General features: G+C 38.4%; 1 pseudogene; it reads right to left on the minus strand.

Annotated features, from left to right (window-relative positions):
- LOC127631281 (glycerol-3-phosphate acyltransferase 2, mitochondrial-like) overlaps nt 1-12,032 on the minus strand; it is a 55,418-nt pseudogene extending 43,386 nt beyond the window's left edge.
- Nucleotides 12,033-20,598: the final 8,566 nt, after the last annotated feature.

A 20,598-nucleotide genomic window follows, 5' to 3' on the forward strand; every position in this document is an offset into this window, starting at 1 on the left:
ATACCCGTATGTCCAAGGGAGTGGCATGCAAATTCCACTTGCAAATTTCCATTGGCTTTTTTTCAAAGATCAGAGGTGTTTGGGGCTCCCAAAAGTGACCCTTAGTGTCACTACATTGACACAACTTCTTGTTCCCTCCATCAGGGAGCGGATCTAATGAGAGTAACCGAGACGTTTGGTAATTTATAAATGTGTTTTTGAATGATATGTGTGATTTAATGGGATGGAAATAGGAAAGAGCATTGCAAAAACAAAAGCTGGGGGGAAAAATTGTTGTAGAAATGTACTTGTCTAGTGTCTTTATATACTGTATATTCTGCAATGAGTGTCGACCACAAATATCATAGAACCCAACATGTTTTTTCTTACACTGGAACTTAATGCACCTTTAAAATAAAGCAGCCCACGCGACCCCCTTTAGTTTTTGTAAATTAATTGTTATAATAATTCAATTGAAATTTCTCTAAAAAGCTACATTTCAATAATTTAAATACAAGCATTGAGATCAAAAGATTTAGAAGATAATGAGAAACAAATTCTGTCAAGAGACCAAACATTTGACTGGAAGTGAATATTTACAAGTTAAAATCTTCAAAGTTCATGTCCATGTTGTTCGTCAGCTAGCCAGATACATGGAAAAGCAGTTGAGATGTCTTTTGATCTTAAAAGTAGGGATGTGCTGATACCGATACTGGTATCGAGTCCGATACCGCACATATGTACTGGTACTCGTCCTTGTAAAAATGCTCCGATACCAAAAACAGATACCATCGGATGTACGAATGTCATTACATAAACATTCAGCCCACAAATTAAAATCACGTTATGTCCTATAATGATTATTTAGCAGCAAAAGCTGTAATTTAATTAGATAAATATATAGTTTGCTTGTAATTAAAATGTTAGTGTTTGTGAATGTGTGGAGACAGTGTTGTGCTGCTCATCCCTGTTAAATCTCCTTCAAGGCTCATACAGGGAAAACACAATCATGAGCATTGCATAATCTGTTTGTAGCAGATGACATTAAACAGACTGCAAATTCACTTTGTAGAGTGAGGAACATACAGAGTACATACTTATTTAATTAAAGAGCAGCCTATTGCGGTTTAATAGCAATTTTGAGTCAAATAATGACCAGCTTTTCCAGAGTGGGAAGCTACTGATGTCAGAGCTCCTTGGTCAAAACAACACAGAAACACTTCAAAATAAAAGCTCGGTTAAAATAAAAGATACATTTATAGGAAAAAAGTATATAAAAAGTATGACTGTAATATAACTACTACCACTGCTAATAATAATTATAAATCAGTAGAAATTGTATTATACTTAAGCATTATCTAACATGTGTGATGCTCTGTTATGCAGCACTTTATTTGACAAAATATAACTCCAATGTTGTACTTTGGATTGTACTATGAGGTTCTATATATAACCACTCCTTTTGATAAAAAAAATAGTACAATATTATGTTGAAAATTAATTGTTATATTTTCATTTGATTAAAGTTTTAATAAATGTATTTATTTAAACACCATTTTTATGATAAAATGTAAATAAACTGTTGATATGGAGTTTAGAAAAAATGAAAATATATATTGGACCATGTATCAGTGAATACCAAAACTGAAGTAACGGCACTCACACTCGTTCTCAAAAAAAATTGTATCGGGACATCCCTACTTACAAGGATTGAAAATGTCAGAATTATGATTGAACCGGATAAGGCTGGAAGAGATGAAGGTTTCAGTGAGGCAGCCAACAGTCTGCCAAAACGAACTCTGACCACAGGCATCACCAGTTCCGTTCCTCTGGCCTAATCTGGGGGGCATGCCGTCATCAGAGCCTGCCTCACTCTGGATAAAACACACATAAAGAGTCACAGGACGTCAGACCACAGAGTAAACAATGAGGATATTGTGTGTGATGGATCATCACATACACAACACACAAACAAACCAAAGCTGTTATGCCTCCAGTGTAAAAAACACACCAATGTTGTTTGGAAATATAAAAGGCTATTTAAATGTTAGGGCACAAATTGAGTTAGGATCCTAGAGGGAAGGTGAGGCAGCAGAGTTGGAACAGGGTGACCAGGACAAGAGGAACTTTATCATAGCATGTGGGGCAGAGTTTAAGATTAAGAGTTCCACTGATATATATTGGTTTTAATGATTAATCATACTGATAGTTACTTTTTGGAACAATTGGCTGTCTGCAGAAATCTTTTTTTTTATCTTCATGCGTGTACCTCTGTGGTCGGCACTAGGGGATTCTACTGTTAGAACAACTAGGTCCTGCAATATAATAGTGGTCTTATTCTGAGGAACCAAGTTATCACTGGTTATCTTAGACAGACAATATTCCATATTTGTATCCTCACTTCAATGCAAATGCTAATTTGAAAGATAAATCAAGTGTTCTAAATTGAAGAGGGGGCATGAAAAGAAAAAAAGCGACATTATGGAAACATGCCCCATCAACACGTAGGCTGTTTTTCAAACTTCATATCTTGTGTATATATACACACATACACACAAATACATATATATATACACACACACACACACACACACACACACACACACATCGGCCACAACACTAAAACCACCTGCCTAATATGGTGTAGGTCCCCCTCGTGCCACCACAACAGTGCTAACCCGCATCTCATAATAGCATTCTGAGATTATATTCTTCTCACCACAATTGTACAGAGCAATTATCTGAGTTACCGTAGACTTTGTCAGTTCAAACCAGTCTGGCCAATCTCTGTTGAACTCTTTCATGAAAAAGGCATTTCCAACTGCAGAACTGCTGCTCACTGGATGTTTTTTGTTTTTGGCACCATTTTGAGTAAATTCTAGAGATTGTTGTGTGTGAAAATCCCAGGAGATCAGCAGTTACAGAAATTATCAAACCAGCCTATCTGGCACCAACATTCATCCATGCGATTATCTAATCAGCCAATGTGGCAGCAGTGATGTGCATAAAATCATACAGATATGGTTCATGACCTTCAGTTAATGTTCACATCAACCATCAGAATGGGGAAAAAAAATTCTCGGTGATTTGGAGCATGGCATGATTGTTGGCAAACAACTGCTGTGAATTAAACATTAGTTAGATGAAAATGGAGAAACAAAATCGACACGCTTTTAATTTCAAGGCTGCAGAAATAACATTTTTGATAACTGCATCATCATATTTCATGGGACTGTAATTATTTAGATTGTTTTGTCATCAAAGCATAGCACATCATCAGGGTCTTCCAAAAGTGTTTCCATCATCAAACATCACTTTTCTGTGTTTTGTATGGCTAATAAATGTAGCGCTATTCTCTGACAGTTCTGTAGTTATGTTTCATTGTATTGTAATGTGACTGTAACAGTTGGCTTACAAATATATTTTTAGTTAGGACTAGAGTGAGGTTGACTTAAAGTTTGGACACTTATTTAAGATTTTTGGCAAATTAGGATGCTTCACCAAATTATCTGCTCTGACTGCGTGAGAGAAAATAAACGTTTATAGAGATGTAATGATAGTGCCATATTAATCTACTATATATAATGCTGAATATGTATAATAATGCTATGTCAAATGTCATGTCTGATTTTATTTCAACAGTACATTTCAGTAGGGACATTAACTGGACAAGCATGCACTTCCATTAAATTCGTATTTTTGAAAATAATATTTAGATGTAATCAGTGACAATATTATATACAGCTTTAATATAAAATACAGCTTTAATTTAAAATTGTTTAAATGTATGTAATCAGTGACTGTAAGCAGCATTTGCATCTAACATTATTTCATTTTTTCAGAAAAGCTAATAATTAGCAAATATTTCCATTTGGTGTCACCATTACCCTGTTCTGGGCTGATTTTTAATCCCAGTACAGCTCTGATGGATCATATAGCACTTTTAATAACAATGCTACATACTAAATGATATATGTCTTTAAATATAACAAAAGTAGTAGCAATAATAATAATAAAATAATAATACAACTTTCAATCTAATCTTTTCTTGATTTAGGCTTAGTTTAAAGAATCGAAAACTGAACCATGAGCTGAGTATCGAGAACCAAACCGAATCGAGAACCATTACACCCCTAAGAAAAACAAATTTTTATGAAGAAGTATGCACTGCTCTACACATTCCGTTTCTGCGGTAGAATTTACAGCGAGTTGAGCGTGTAGTTCCAATTTTAGTCACCGGAAAGGAAAAGCTTTTGTGAAGTTTTAGTGAGTGGAAAAATGGATAATGGAATTGTGTTACACGTAAAATAGTTAACTCTTAATTGTGGAAATGAATGCGTTAAATTTCTCAGCCCTAGTTTCAAGAAATCTGGAAACACCATATATTGTGTGTATGATAATGCATGTTAATGGGCAATTCATAATGATAAATTAAATTTATTTTTAAAACTAGACTAGTCACAGTAATTTCTTTCCAATTTAATTTGACATTTTAATTTAATTTGCAACTCTTCTTCCTGTTTGCTACCTCAATTGAACTGAATTTAAATTGAACTGGCTATTCTAAATGGTGCAAACCCTGATATGGGGCTCAGAGTTAAATGTGTCTTGTCAACTTCAATGGCAGTGCCATGTATCCAAAGCCATACAAACCCTAATATGATGTCAGATAAAGTGGCAACCAATCTTCTATATTAACAGAATCTGAATTAAATCTCAACAGGAGTCTTGTGGGAGAAAAGAATCTCTCAAGCCTAGAATGCATCTTGCATGCTCTCTCTACACATGGCATGTCATCTAATCAGTGAAGAGTGTTTGAGTGAGCTGAGCCTCTTGCTGTTTTCAACTCTGTGCAGTCTATCTCCAGCAGGGCTGGACTGAACGTCACGACCCCATACAAACAACACACAGCAAATCCTCCTTACTAACCAGCCACAGTACCTGAAAACACACACAGATGAGTACACACGTGGATGCGCTCTGACTTTTACCAGATTTGCAAAAATATAAGGAGCCCTTGGATAAAAATATATTTTCTCACTCACCTTAATCACTGACCAATAAATAATGGGTGAATAAATCACATTCTTAACACTAATCAGCATGCAAAATGTTAATTAGCATCTGCCAATGTTTTGGGCCTTTAAAATCTTAAAGGCATAGTTACAGGTAACCTAAAAATGAAAATTCTAACATTATTTACTCACTCCATGTGGTTTCAAACCCATATGACCTTCTCTCTTTTGTGGAACACAAAAGGAGACGTTAGGCAAAATGAAAGTGTTAATTAAAAAAATGTTAAATGTTAATTCAAAGAATAAATTAAATGTTATTTACATTAAAATGAGTAAATTACACAATTTTCATTTTTAGCAGGAACTGCAGTGCCTGGCTTCTGAAGCTTCTTTAACGAAATTAAAAAAATACTTTTTATGGAAAGTAAAATGCTACGTTACTTTTTGCTCACCGCCACTTGATACAACTTGAATGGAATTGTTTTTAATGCTACCAAAATGTCTTCAAAACTTTGTTTCATTAATCAAATTACTTGTTTATTATAGGACAAAAACATAAAATATTTTAAATTATAATAAATTAAGACATTTTGTCTGCATAACAAACCATGTAGTACGTTGATCGCAGCCGCTGATCCAGAGTCAGCTTTTCTCATCCCATACTCCCAGTTAAGGGGAGCTGTATGACAGAGCAGTTCAGCTGCTTAAGTCCGTGAATTGAGCAAGTATTTCACCCTGTGTATCATGTCGTGGCCAGTGGAAGACTAGTCTTATAATCCCTCTGCCTAAAAGCATTCAAAGATTTTTTTAATGCAGTGTGTATTAACACATGAATCAATCGCATTTCACTCAACCGAATGTTGAATTTTAAATGCTTTAACAAGGAGCAGTTTGGATGCAAACTGATCCTAGATACGTAGTTATGGGCAGCTTTAAAACAAAGCAATTTGGATGCACAAACAGTCAACAATCATTCCACGTTGTATATATCCATATAATCATGCCGCATCGACAGGAAGACTTCTCCAACTTATGCCCTTGCTATATTATGCCAAGAAAATGTGTGTTTACACACTTTTAAACGCAGCCTACATGAATCAATCGCGAGAATCAAAGTATCACTTATTCAAATGTTACATTTTTGTCAAAATGTTGCCTTACGAGAACACATTTCTTAACTCTTGCTCTGATGTCATGATAATGGCAAAGTTTATGATGACTGCTCATTTAAGCTCCAGTGCACAAAAAAATCCACCGCTGCAAATGATGAATACAACTGGATTCCACTAAAGCGTTCAGATTTACATTCCTTTACCAGCAATATTTTGCCATTTTTAAAACATAAATCTCAGGGTGGGCTAAAAGAAGACTTGTTGTGCTCTGCCCATCGCTGATTAGCATAGCTCATCCTCTCTAGAACTACAATACCCATCATGTGCACACATACTACAACTTCATTTAACATCTCTAGTAAATCTACCACACTCTAGAACTACAATGCCCCTCCTCAAAGTTTGTACACATTTACTCCTGATTTATCACAATACAGCAAAAGCAGCACATTACTTATTTTAAAAAAAAAATAACTCGGAGATATTATGGTCTAAAATAAAATATTGTGTTGCTTTACTCGTTACTTGAAAAAGTTAACACACATTACTTTTATCACGTTTCACCAACACTGTTCTAGAGTTCTTTATTTTGTGACTGAATTGCACATATCAGGCTTGTGAGTCAGAAATACAAACGAGTAGTTTCAAGCTGGAATTGAGAGATGCATTTTTATTTTAATGGCTGGCATGGGGAGGGCTTGAGCTGAGTGAAGGATGTGCACTTACCTGGTGTGTGTCTCGATCACACACGTCAAATTCTGAAAGCCCAGCAGAGGAGTGTTTCGAAGCAACTTCAGGCCCTGAAATTGGCAAGAGGATATTTGATTAAACCTGATGGAAAGTGCTCTAACCAGCATCCATCACATAGTTCAGAGAGTCTGTTCTGATGTCCTATATAGACTCGAGATAATGACACACTTTAGGGAAACCTTTCAGAGTTCAAAATAGTACCCTATTAGTTCCACTATAAATCATATTGTCAGAAAGTCGTGCCATACTAAATAAAAATACTTCAAAATAAAATGTTTCTCAAAATATGCTGACATGCATTTCGGTTGGTAACTGATAGAATGCAACACTAAAAACACTAGTTCTTGAGAAAAATAGGCAAGGCTAAAGTAGAAGTTAAAGTTGTGCCAACCAAAGGTGAGGAGCACCTCTCACTGCTTTTTTTTTTTTAATTCATCTCCTTTTAATCTGGAAAATTAAATTACATTTTTGGGAGAGAGAGAGAGAGAGGGGAAATGTCAGGGGCTATACTGAAAACTGCATCACTCCAAAGAGCACCAATGTGGAAGTAACCACTGCACCTACATTTTTCTCTAACGTGGACCTATTTTATTTATTTATTTTATTTTTAAATTAGGTTGTGACCCTCGCAAAGAAAGGCAGGCAAAATGACCTATAATCTCTGTGACAGGGTTGGTTTATGCCAACTACCATATAACTAGTCTCTTCTAAGTGACTGCACCAGCTCTGCACAGTTTACCTCCAAAAAGTAACTAGAAAAGATTTATTTTCGGGGCTGTATAAGAATATATAGGTTGCATTTAGGTCAACCATTAATAATATGATACAGAATCACTGCCTTTGCAGGTTTAACAAATATTATAAACAAATTACTACTGGAATCAAGACTAATTTGTAAACCTATACAGTTGAATAATTTTCTAAAAGGATATTACAGTGACCATGTTTTATCTGTGCAGTGGCTTAGAAAAGAGCTGGTAAGGGTCATACTTTTAAGGTGGGGGGGTCATGTTTGCCTTGACAAGAGAACCAAGTCAACATTCTGGTAAACTTCTTTGTGATCCACAGAAGAAACAAAACAAACAGGTTTGGAACATCATGAGAATGAGTAAATGATGGCAGAATTTTCGTTAAACTTCTTAAGTCATGTTTGAAAATAAAATAAAATGCAATTATAATAGTGCTTCGTCCCTGGGTTCTGTGAATAGAATAGAATTGTTTGCCACGGCAGTTCAAAAAAATATTGCACATGTTTTTATATTACTTTTATATAAACCCAAATAAAGGACTATGATCATATGATCAAATAAGATTTAACTGGGTGGCTGGTCTGAGATTGTTGAGATTAATAGATTCATTCAGGAGGGGATTCGATCCAATAACCCTGTGATTACAGCTCCATTAGCCTTGAATCCAAGCTCTCTGCACGATCTGTCTGCTGGGACCAGTGCTGTTGAAAACAAGCTTAGTCATCTGCAGTTTTCTGAAATGCTCTTCATAGCACTGGGGGAACTATGCTCTTGAGAGTTTATTATTTTCTCCACTCCTAATCCCTTTTTCCAGCTATTCCTACCGTAAGTAACATGTTCGCATGCAGTCTGAAATCCCTTTGATTGTCCCTCATGATATGATTTTGTGAAAGCAGTGTCTGGGGTTTTCAGGTAAGCCTAAACCTGTGTGCTTCCCCAACTGGCTCTCCCTGTTTGTACTTTTATTATCTTCAAATAATCCTTTCATCCCTCTCGTTTTCTCACCAGACACTCTGGGGTACATTGGTGACAGCACAGTCCGAACAGCGGTCTCAACCACGCTGAAGGAGTCTCGCTTTTCAAATTCCTCCTGATATTTACACACCAGGACATCTAAAAAAGAAAACAAACACAAGCACACACAGAGATATACAAATAAAAGGGTTTGCTGGAATACAAAGGAAAAAAAGAATGGAAAATTTGAAACCGACAGTGATAAAAGTGACAGCACTTTTTCACATATTTTAAGCTGATATAAGAAATAATGCTCCAGCCAATAGTGAGGCCCTTGTTCTTTGTGCAGGGAATGTGACAAGTTCCAATTTTATTGTTTTTTCTATTATCCCTCAAATTGTTTCACATTTTCCTACATCAAAGGTAGAACTGATCAGTGTTTGAACACAAACCGTGTAGGGAAGTGAGGGATATATGAAATCTATTCATGAGTGGTTACTACAATAGTATTGCAATTGAATCGCAAGCAATTTGGGCCTTTGTGACAGAAAGGTGTCGCACTCAACCGAGCGTCCCCCGATAGATATCCACTGAAGATGACATCAAATCAAATTGATAGCAATCATAATATTTTAGCAGAAAGATAAGAGACAAGGCTGGAGACAGCAGAATACATTTAACATCATTTCAAGCTGTCTCGACAATGAACGCTATTACAAAGTCTCTAATCATTTCTGTGGGAAATATCACTTACAGTAATCAATTATTAAATAAGACTGCATAATTGATAGGGACTCCAGCACACAGGTTAATTCATTTAATCTCCTTTCCAACAGAAAATAATTTCTGCTGATAATGTTTCATTAGCTTGGGCTCACAGGCACCCTGTGCCTTTGGTCAAGTGTAATAAAAGCACAAGATTATAGTCTGACAAGCAGAGAAATTGCACTAGTGTGTAATGTTCTTATTAAACTTTATTCCAGCATTACTCTAATTTCAGACGAGATGAAAATAAAATGCTTCGGTTTAAAAGAAAATAAACATTTCTCACACTATTTTAGAGAGATTTCACTATAGTAGAATATTTTAGAAGAATATTTCAGCTTTGTAGGTCCATACAAAGCAACTGAATAGTGACCAAAACTTTGAAGCTCAAAAAGGACATAAAGCAGCAAATGCTTTATAAATCTTGACATCAGCAGCCTCCTTGGCAATCATGATTTCAAGCTTGATTAGACTTTCTAGTGCCATCTAGCGCTCTGCGTATGTGTCAAGCACTAGGAAGGGTAATCGAGCTTGAAATCATAATGGTCCTTAGAGACTGCAATGGCAAGATGTAGAGTGAAAAACAAGTTACATTTTGGTCTGTTATCTCCCAAAACTGATTACATCGCTTCAGAAAATATTTCTTAAACCACTGGAGTTGTATGGATTACTTTTATGCTGCATTTATGTGTTTTTGGAGCTTTAAATTTCAGGTCACTATTCAGTTGTATTTTATGAACCTACAGAGCTGAAATATTGTTCTAAAAATTTTAATTTGTGTTCTGCAGAATAAAGAAATTCATACACATACGAATATGGGATGAGTAAATTATGAGCAAAAAAATAAATATATATATGCTTAAAAAAAAAAAAACACAATTCTGCTTTCTAAAACGTGAAAGCACTGTTTGAATGCACTGCCTTTCTGTTGTAAATAAAAACATTTTTTTTTTTTTAAATGGGTGTCAATTTGGCTCATCCATTTTTATTGAGGCCCATTCAAAAGTACTTTCTTGGCTAAGCTCTAAAAAAGTCAGAATTGCAGTCTGTGCAGTAATAAATCTGCTTGTATTAGTAAGGTTTTTTCATGGTACTGTGAAGAAAAAGTTATCTCCAATGTAATAACTGACTGGGAATAAGAGAGGAAAATTGCTTGTTGAACCCCTGCTCAGAAAGCTATGAGAACATCCGTATAATTTGGTAGATCCACCATCCAATGTTATTGCTTCATGGGGAAAGAGCAAGAAGTATCTACTTATCTGACACATCTTACTTCTGACCAGGTGAGTACATTTATGTCTTGTGCCAATTAAATAAAAAAAAATACAAAATTTGAGCTAAAAAATGTTCCACATGATTGACTCCTGAAAGTGTGCGCACAAGTGTTTTCACCAATGCAAAGTCATATATGTGTATTCATTAATGGAGGCACAAGTTATCTTATGCTTACCTAGTGCTGTGCCCTGAATCTGATTATGATAATCACCATCATATTAAACACAGATAACATTTTTCAACCTGATATGGAGATGCTAATGAACCAATCAAAAATGGAATACATTTGAGGTCATTTACATCAGCGTTTGAGGAAAAGGAGCTTCTGTGGGAATTTCGTCCAAAAGCTTTTTGTCATCTTCAATGATAATTTTCTTGTCAACATTAGGAAAATCTGCAAAGACTCTCATCACATTCTTACCTTTCCCCTCTGTTAAACAGTAGCTCATTATTTGTGTTATGAACGTAACCTGCCTAAGAAAAATAGGACTGCTAGGTGATCAAAGAGCCAATCAAGAAGCCTCAAGTAGACTGAATCTGAGTTAATCTACATATTATTATCCTTCAGACTAAGAGGAAGTCAGCAGCTCTTAGTGGGTAAACTGACCCTGCCAACAACAGCTGGGAGAAGATGGGATGGCTTAGACTAATAGTCTGCAGCTGTTCTGAGTTATGAATTTAATTAAGTTCTTGAACACAGGTGGAGAGAGGTGGGATGAGTGAGGATATCAATGTAATGTTTGCAGATATTATGGCTATATATCTATGTATACATACTCTACTGATACTGTACTGAAAAATTACTGACAATGGGCCGGTTACATGCACACCAATTAAAAAATCAGCTTATTAAAAAATCAGACAAAGCAAGAAATACATTTACATGGCATTTAAAATAATCATGTTGTTCTCTGCTTTTGATGTCAAACTCAGAATAGGCCTGTGCACAACATGTGCACACATTGGATAAGATGGTATAAAATTCAGTAAGTGTTAAAATGTGACGCAAAATTGGCGTAATGGGCAAAAATCGACATGTGTCAATCAGTTTATTCAGAAGCCATTTATGACCTTACACCGACAAAGGTGTAATTAAAGTCGGCTTATTAACCATAATTGGTGAAAGAACATGCATGTAAATGCGCTCAATGTCTGAAAACTACAAGATTTCCAAAAATATGAAGTGCAAACAGCTTTCATGCAGAATCAATCTGTCTTCAGAAAAGCTGAAACTCTACCTTCTGTAGAATTGAAGATATCAGTTCTAGCCTCGAGTTAATTGCATCTAATCGAATATTTTGGTAGGCTTTGGGCACTCTAACCTCATAGCTAATGTGAATTGTGTTTTGTGAAGAGAAAGGTCTTACCACAGGGTGCTTGGACTGGAAAGAATGGGCAGTTTCACTGGAAGCATTTCCACTGGCCTGATCCATGTTTCTTAGTACCAACTTACTGCCCCACCATCAGAAGAAACCCTTTAGCAGAAATAGATTTGTCATAGATTACAAAAAAATCTGTGCAACACTTTATGTAATAATAGTTTAACATATGATTTACACAAAATTTCATTCTGCTTTTTTTATGCACAAGGCCCAAATATATATAATGCACTTATGATGTAAAGTTGAAGGTTAAACATCAGCTCAAATGACCAAGTTGTGAGCAGGCTGCAATTGATGACATTTACTGCTGACAACATGTAAACCACAACAGGAACAATATAATTGAAATCCTGACATAATGCTTTCTTTAATAACAATATAAGCATAAACAAGACCAGGCCCTAAAGCCTCATTCTCTCCTTCACCCTAAAAATGGCATTCTCTCTCAATCCCTCTCTCAATAGCTGACTGTAGTGTCCTGGCAGAATACTCTTGCACCCTCACAATTCATCAAATTTGCCACTGCATGTTACTACAATTTATGCATTTCTTCTTTACTCGCATTTCCTGCATTACCTTGACACGGAGAGAAAAGATGTCTGTCAGTTAGACAGATTCCCAAAACCTAGTGAGTTGCCTACCTAGGCTGCATTTTGGGGCATCTAGGCACTATAAGTTATCCCAAATTGCTGCTGACTCGGAACGTGCCTGTAGTGCCCAAACAATGTAAGCAGCTCTGGTTTTGAGATTAGCTGAGCAACTTTAGGCCTTACTGTTCCTGTCCACTTATTCAATTTAATTAAGAAACCGAGCCAAAAAAAAAAAAAAGAGAAAACGCTGCCAAAAAGCAACAACAGAAAACGGAGAGGGCTTAGGTACAACACTTAAAAAACTAGCCAAAAAACAAACAAAAAACGCTTAAAAAGTCCACACAGGTGGCATGACTCAGAAAAACTTGATCACTCATGACAGTTATTGCTCACGAGCATCTGAAGCGCGCGAGTGAGTCAGCGAACTTACACTCGCACACAATTACTGCACATCCCTTATGAGCTTAACAGGAGATATCAATATGAATACTCACGCAAAATGAACTTTCTCACTCAATGACCATCACTCACGGAACTGGCGTCCGGTGAATGCCTAATATATTAATGATAATGTAAATATTTTAAAATAGATGTTTTCGGTTCTGGATGCTGATTGGTCAATACATATATGACGCAAAACATCTGTTCATCTCACATGTCAGGGACTATTTATTTCGGCATAAGCAAGATACTTAATAACTTTGCTTTAAATAATTTAATGAAAATATGTGTAACTCCCTTTAGCAATATAGCATTACCTGATGCACCTTTAACTTATTTGCTTAAATATAAGCCAATCATCTGTTCTCATCAAACAGCTCTGTGGTAGTTTATTTGGACGTTCGAGGTTTGTTTTTTAATATATAAATTCAGAGCATGCACGCTTATAAAAGCCTTTATGCATCTTTGAGAACAAAACAAGAACAGATCAAGGCTGCAGCATTCATTATGGAGATTTAGGACTGAGAGAAATAATAATAATTTTCCTAAAATCTACTCAGGGACACTCAATAACATTAAGAGGCTTCAGAAAACAAGGATGCCACAGCCTTTTTATATGGATAGAAACAGGGCTAAATATCAAGTTCATGTTCAGCGAACACAGCCAGTTAAATTTTACAATACACTGTCCCTCTTAAATGAGATTGATTTATAATCACACAATAAAAACAATAACTAAGTTTCCATCCAATGATTTTTTGCTGAAAAAGTTTTAGTGCATCAAAATAAAGCTGATGGTACTGCACATTATCGCTAAAATGTCACAAATGTTGACATAATATTTTTCCATTTAACTCAAGCGCATAAACTCTATGTCGATACATCAAATGTTGTGGAAAAAATGGTTTGGAAACACTTTGTGTTGATAAAATTGGCATTAACACAAAAATGTAGTGCCACTTGACAGAGTTTGCCCCAATCGTTAGCCTGTGTTAATCATGATGACAGTATTGAAAGCCAATTTATTCTATGTGATTATGGATTGATCATATGGATTGATTACGGCATATAGAGCCTATCTGCAAATGTGACACTTCCAGGAGTGCCAACACAAATATCTTGTGCACGTTGAACAAATGAATGGCCACTGTTTGCGATTAATTTAATCACAGTATCCATCCGTTTATTTATTAAAATTCCTTTTCCACACCATTCATAATAATAAACGGCAGTCAAGGAATTAGCCCACAGTACAAAAAACATATCATTTCTGAACTTTCAGAACTATTTGTCCAATGCTGAGTTCACTTTCAGAAAACGAGCTTTTGAACATTTAAAATTTAAATATTTAAAATCTAACCCTCTACATCAGATCGCATTTACTGCTTCTTCAGAAAATATACATTTGCATTTTGAAGCTAATACATTATAGATGATAATCAAGTTCAGTTGGTCGTTAAAAGTTGCTGGAGAAATATGCGGGACATAATGCGGTTGTTATGGTGATGCTTTAGATTAGATGATTGTTCAAAATATTGAATATCAGGAATGTATCACATGTAAACCCTGATATAACACTGCATAATTATTTTTCTTTAATAGTTGTGCACACAGCATATACACATCGATTGATGATCCTTATACTGAGACAGAAAGATTCCGCCACTACTTGGTGCAGGTTACCAGCTTGAACAGGGCCACGATGATCCACTTTCAGGTCAGAACCGGTGCCAACTTGCGACAGGAGTAAAATCAGGACCAATATTACAGTCCTATCAGAAGGGCAACTGCTGCAATTCCTCCTCTTCTGAATGCTTTTATTTGTGAATTTAAAATGATAGTAAACTGGCTAATTTCAATGAATAGTCTCAATACTCTCCCCATTTTACCAAAACTTCAGAGGAAACAATTAGGGACATCTATGAGGCGAATTAGCGATAAACACATTTCTGAATGGAAACAGGTTCAGGGCAGATTTATTTTGTGCTAAACCAAAACATATGCGACAAAGTTTCTTTAGGCATTATGTCAGCATGCACACCCTTTTTATCGATTTTACCCTTTTTAAAGGCCATTTGAATGGAAACGGTCAGAAGGCGGCAAATGTCCCATTTTCATTTTGTCGATAACAAAATAGCGTGAAAGGTGGATGTAAACTAGGCTAATGGCTGTGTCTCATTTCGAAGGCTGCATGCTTGGTAGGATACGTCCTTTGAAGGCTGCAGTATACCAAGTGTCCTCCTTTAAACAAGTCTCATTAAAATGAGACGGCCTTCTTAGGACAAACAGAAACGGAGCGTAACATGGTGGATATGGCAGCTCGCCACTCGCACTTTGAGTGAGAAGGGAACAAAGTCCCTTTTGAAGGGAATGTATGAGGTACATTTTATGAGAGTTACAATGATGTAAAGATAAAAGAAAATAGATTATACAGGTTTACTTTTAGTCTATAATACTTTTAATTATATATTAATATAATTATACATATGATATACTCTGTACCCATCTACTGAGGTACTTCAACTTGGGAATGAACATTAATTGCGTTTGAACATCATATTTACGGGCAAATTGGCATCAATTTGTTTTAACATTTCTGTTGAAGCAAAGAATTGTGGGTTGTGAGTGCCCACAAAGGATACACCTCATGCATCCTCGTAATTCCCATGATAGAAGGGCACATTCGAAGTGTCCTACTCGCTTTTCTGAAATGAGACAGCCTCGATGACGCATGTGACAAATGTGACCTCCGGAGGATACATCCTTCCAAAGGAGAGACTTGTTTTGCTCTTGTTATGTTAATAATGAACAGCAGTTTGAGCAATTAGATCGCTTGTTTAGTTAATCCGCACAACATCGCCCCCTACAGATGAGGATAAGTGTGTTCAGTTTAACAGCATCTGCATTCAAAGCTTTCCATCAAATAAATAAAATAATGTGTAGTGGCAGTCAGTCTCACAACTTTCTTTGGCCTCACTACACTGCGTGAACAATAATTAGGCAAGTGAGTATTCTGATCTTATCATTATTTCCATGCAAATTTTCCAACTCCAATCCATATAAATATATTTGTGTAATGAGGGAGGGTGTGGCGAAAGTGACAAACACCTTATATCAAGGTGTGCATAATTATTTGGCAGCTTCATTACCATTACAAATGGGCCAAATAAGAGACTTAACTGACACTGAAAAATGCCTTTAAGACGGATGCAACACTCTTGAAATAGCTAAACTATTGAGGCGTGACCACCAAACAATCAAACATTCTTTTTGCGAATAGTCAACTGCGATGCAAAAAACACATGGAGAAGAAAAGGCGCAAATAAACTGCAAAAGACTTGAAAATAATTAAACGTGAAGCTACCAGGAACCCATTTTCCTCCAGTTCTACCATATTCCAGAACTGCAACCTACCTGGACTGTCCAGAAGTACAAGGTTTCAAGTGCTCAGTGTCAAGAAATCTGAAACACGACCACCACTGAATATATTCACAAGTTGAAGCATCAGGATTGGGCAAAGAAATAAATGAAGACAGATTTTTCAAAGGTTTTATGGGCAGATGAAATGAGAGTGACTCATGTGTTCTGGATTGATGGACCAGATGGATGGGCCCATCTCAAACATGAGATTTAGTGAGGGAAGACAATACACCTCTTTGAACAGCATTTGGGAGGCTGTGGTTGCTGCTTCAGCGAAAGTTGATCGTGAACAGATCAACAAACTGACAGACTCCGTGGAAGGCTCATGGCAGTTATTGAAAAGAAGGGTGGCTATATTGTTCACTGCATATTTTTGAAAGGCCAAAAAAGTTATTTAATTGTCATTTTGTGTTACTTATTTGTTGCACCTACTATAAAAATTGAGAATAAAGAATTGAGTTGGGAGAATGTATTTTTGTAAATTAGTTGCCTAATAATTGTGCACACATACATTCCCCTGAGAAAGACAAAATTCACCTTTTCTTTGTTAACATTCAGGTTTGAGGTTCAATAACATTTTGGATTGACTGAGAGCATTGTGTTTATTCAACAATAAAATTAATCTTGAGGAATACAATTTGCCTAATAATTGTGCATGCAGTGTATATTCCCCAAATATCTGATCTATGACCCTCAGTATCCTTCATTTCTACTATTGTCTTTTCCCCTTTATTTTGACAAACCAAAATATCCACTCCATAACACTCCAGGTTATATTCTCTTTTTTTGTCATTCTGTTCACAATGTTCTTTTTTTTCTTTTTTTTTTCTCACTTGACTTTTTTATTTGTCCTGCCTCTTGTCTTATTTATTTGAACAGGAACATTCTGGTTCCAATGTTGTTTACTGAATAAAGTCATCATGTTTGCCTGCCTTTCCAGGAAATGGTGAACGTTTCAGTGTGGATCTGCATTTTGTAACCGGTTGAATAAATGTTTCTAAAGATACCATCACTTCATCTCACAACAAGCCAAATTATAATTTTATTTTAAGGCTGAAAAAATGAAATCATTTGGAAAGAAGTCATTTTTAAATATATATATATATATATATATATATATATATATATATATATATATATATATATATATATATATATATATATAATCACATGAGCAAGAGTGCAATATGGCCCTACATCAACATGCTGAATTAGGGCCATATAGCATGATTGCGAGTGTGATATTGTTTATATACAACAGTTCAATGAACAAGTGCATTTAAAAAAATCTGGAAAAACTGAGTACGGTCATAAAAAGTGCATTTGTGCATTTTATTACGTGACGGATCAGAATCTGCCGTTGCTGGTTCAAAACAAATGATGCGTCCAAGCATTCGTTAGTAATTCAAAAATGTCACTTCAGAAAGAGTATCACTGTTATGAATCAGACGAGGGCAGATGGGAAGTGAGGATCTAAATACAGTTCTTTTTAATGAAGGAACAAATGGTGAACAGGACAACTAAAAATAAAACAACACAGGGAACAAACAAAACATCTACGAGGGGAAAACAAAGTATAAACATGAAAAACATCCATAGAGGGCACGGGCAGGAACACAATCAAGGCCAACCATAACATTCAATGACCGACAACGAATGAACAAAAAACAGGGCTTAAATACACAGAGATGATGATTAAATTACAAACAGGTGAGAACAATGACACTTGCAGTGATGAGGGCAGAGGATTATGGGAAGAGTAGTTCGGGACAGGTGACAGGGGAGAAACACTGAGCAGACAACGGGGAATCGTGACATAACCCCCCCTCAAAGGAGCGGATTCCAGACGCTCCTAAAAAAAATGAAAAAAACCCCACACAAAACAAAAAACAAAATCGACAGGGACTGGGTCAGGAGGCCTGGGAGGTGGCCACAGGACAGGGACTGGGTCAGGAGGCCTGGGAGGCGGCCACAGGACAGGGACTGGGTCAGGAGGCCTGGGAGGCGGCCACAGGACAGGGACTGGGTCAGGAGGCCTGGGAGGCGGCCACAGGACAGGGACTGGGCCAGGAGGCCTGGGAGGCGCCACAGGACAGGGACTGAGTCAGGAGGCCTGGGAGGTGGCCACAGGACAGGGACTGGGTCAGGAGGCCTGGGAGGTGGCCACAGGACAGGGACTGAGTCAGGAGGCAGCCACAGGACAGGGACTGGGTCAGGAGGCTCGGGAGGTGGCCACAGGGCCACAGCCATGGAGAACCCCAAGGGCAGAGCCGTAGAAGGTGGAGCCATGGAAGATTCAGGTGGCGGAGCCATGGAGGGCGGAGCCGCACAAGAGGCAAACAGACAGTCCAAGGGGGGCACAAGGGGCAAAGAGACAGTCCAAGGGGCACAAAGGGCAAACAGGCAGTCCAAGGGGGGCACAAAGGGCAAACAAGCAGTCCAAGGGGGCACAAAGGGTAAACAGGCAGTCCAAGGGGGCCACAAGACGGGGACTGGGTCAGGAGGCCTGGGAGGTGGCCACAGGACAGGGACTGGGTCAGGAGGCCTGGGAGGTGGCCACAGGACAGGGACTGGGTCAGGAGGCCTGGAAGGCGGCCACAGGACAGGGACTGGGCCAGGAGGCCTGGGAGGCGGCCACAGGACAGGGACTGTGTCAGGAGGCCTGGGAGGTGGCCACAGGACAGGGACTGGGTCAGTAGGCCTGGGAGGTGGCCACAGGACAGGGACTGGGTCAGGAGGCTCGGGAGGTGGCCACAGGGCCACAGCCATGGAGAACTCCGAGGGCGGAGCCGTAGAAGGTGGAGCCATGCAAGATTCAGGTGCCGGAGCCATGCAGGGCGGAGCTGTGGAAGACTCAGTTGGCAGAGCCGTAGAAGGTTCCGGTGACAGAACTCTGGGGGAAGAGCCGTGGAAGGCGGAGTCATGGAAGGCTCAGGAGGCGGAGCCGTGGAAGGTTCTGGAGGCGGAGCCCTGGAAGGCTCTGGAGGCACTGGCTCTGGGATGGTCGAGGCTACAGGCGATGGCTCGCTGGCCGTGGCAGGCGTGGGCTCTTGCTCATTGATCGTAGCAGGCGTGGGCTCTGGCTCGCTGACCGTGGCAGGCGGAGACTGGGGAGCAGAAGCCTTTCCTCTTCTCCTCCTCCTCCGGGCGGACAAAGCTGGAAACGCTGACTCTGGGACGGACGAGGCTGGAAACGCTGGCTCTGGAACGGATGAGACTTCCAGTGCATCGGCCGTGGCAGGCATGGCTAACTCGCAGGGTCTCCTCCACGAAGTCGAGGAGTGTCCAGCGACGAGTCACCGGTGGCAACAGCTCCCTTAGCTTCACTGTGTGTGTATCACTCAGCTTGTGTTCATGCTATTCTAAACTAAAGTGTAAGAGCAGTGCAGATGTGTTAAGAGTTACTGTTTGTCTTTTTTTACATTACTTATGTTAGCCATCAGGTGGTGGCAAAAGATAATTTTTTGTGTAATCCACATCAACCGTTTACATACAACAGCTCTACGTGATCGCTTGTATTACTAATACTAAAGCTAGGAAATAGCTTTCAATAGCTTCAAATGAACAACTTCAGCATTACGGCATCAAAGCTGAGAGACACAACAGACTGATTAATTACACAATGCGTGCCGTTTAAAATAGCGGAGGACATTGCGGCTTCTATAGTGATTGACCCTTGCGCACCGGTTAACGTAAATTAGGGAGAAATACCCCCTGTTGGACGCTCTCTAAAAGAGTTAGTTTTTCTAAAACAGCAAATACACAGCTGCCGTTGCTTTTTTTAAAGACATCTTTCCGCCTCTGTCTAGTTTCTGGATGCGGTTGATTTCTCCCCACCTCTGACGGTCATAAAAGCTGCCTCGCTTGCCTGGGCAGCAATCACACGCAGGTAGCGTTTTATGAATTGTTCATGTTCTCAGTGCGAGAACATAGCCATGGCAGCTTTGTGGTCGCGGCTTTCTTTTGTCATGAGAGAAAGACACATCAGCTGCCCCCTGCGCCTCGTCTCCTTCCTACATGATTGGGGCAGGCGCCGCGGGCCATGAAGGCGATTTGGGGATAATGACGGGCTCCATTTTGCCGGGTAAATCCCCTCGAACCACACGCCTCCCCGGCACACTTGCTTGCTTCCTTCCGAGCTCGGGATGAGTGTGGTCCGCTTCACG

The sequence above is a fragment of the Xyrauchen texanus genome, chromosome 37 (assembly GCF_025860055.1).
Source record: "Xyrauchen texanus isolate HMW12.3.18 chromosome 37, RBS_HiC_50CHRs, whole genome shotgun sequence".
In the NCBI taxonomy this organism is placed as follows: Eukaryota; Metazoa; Chordata; class Actinopteri; order Cypriniformes; family Catostomidae; genus Xyrauchen; species Xyrauchen texanus.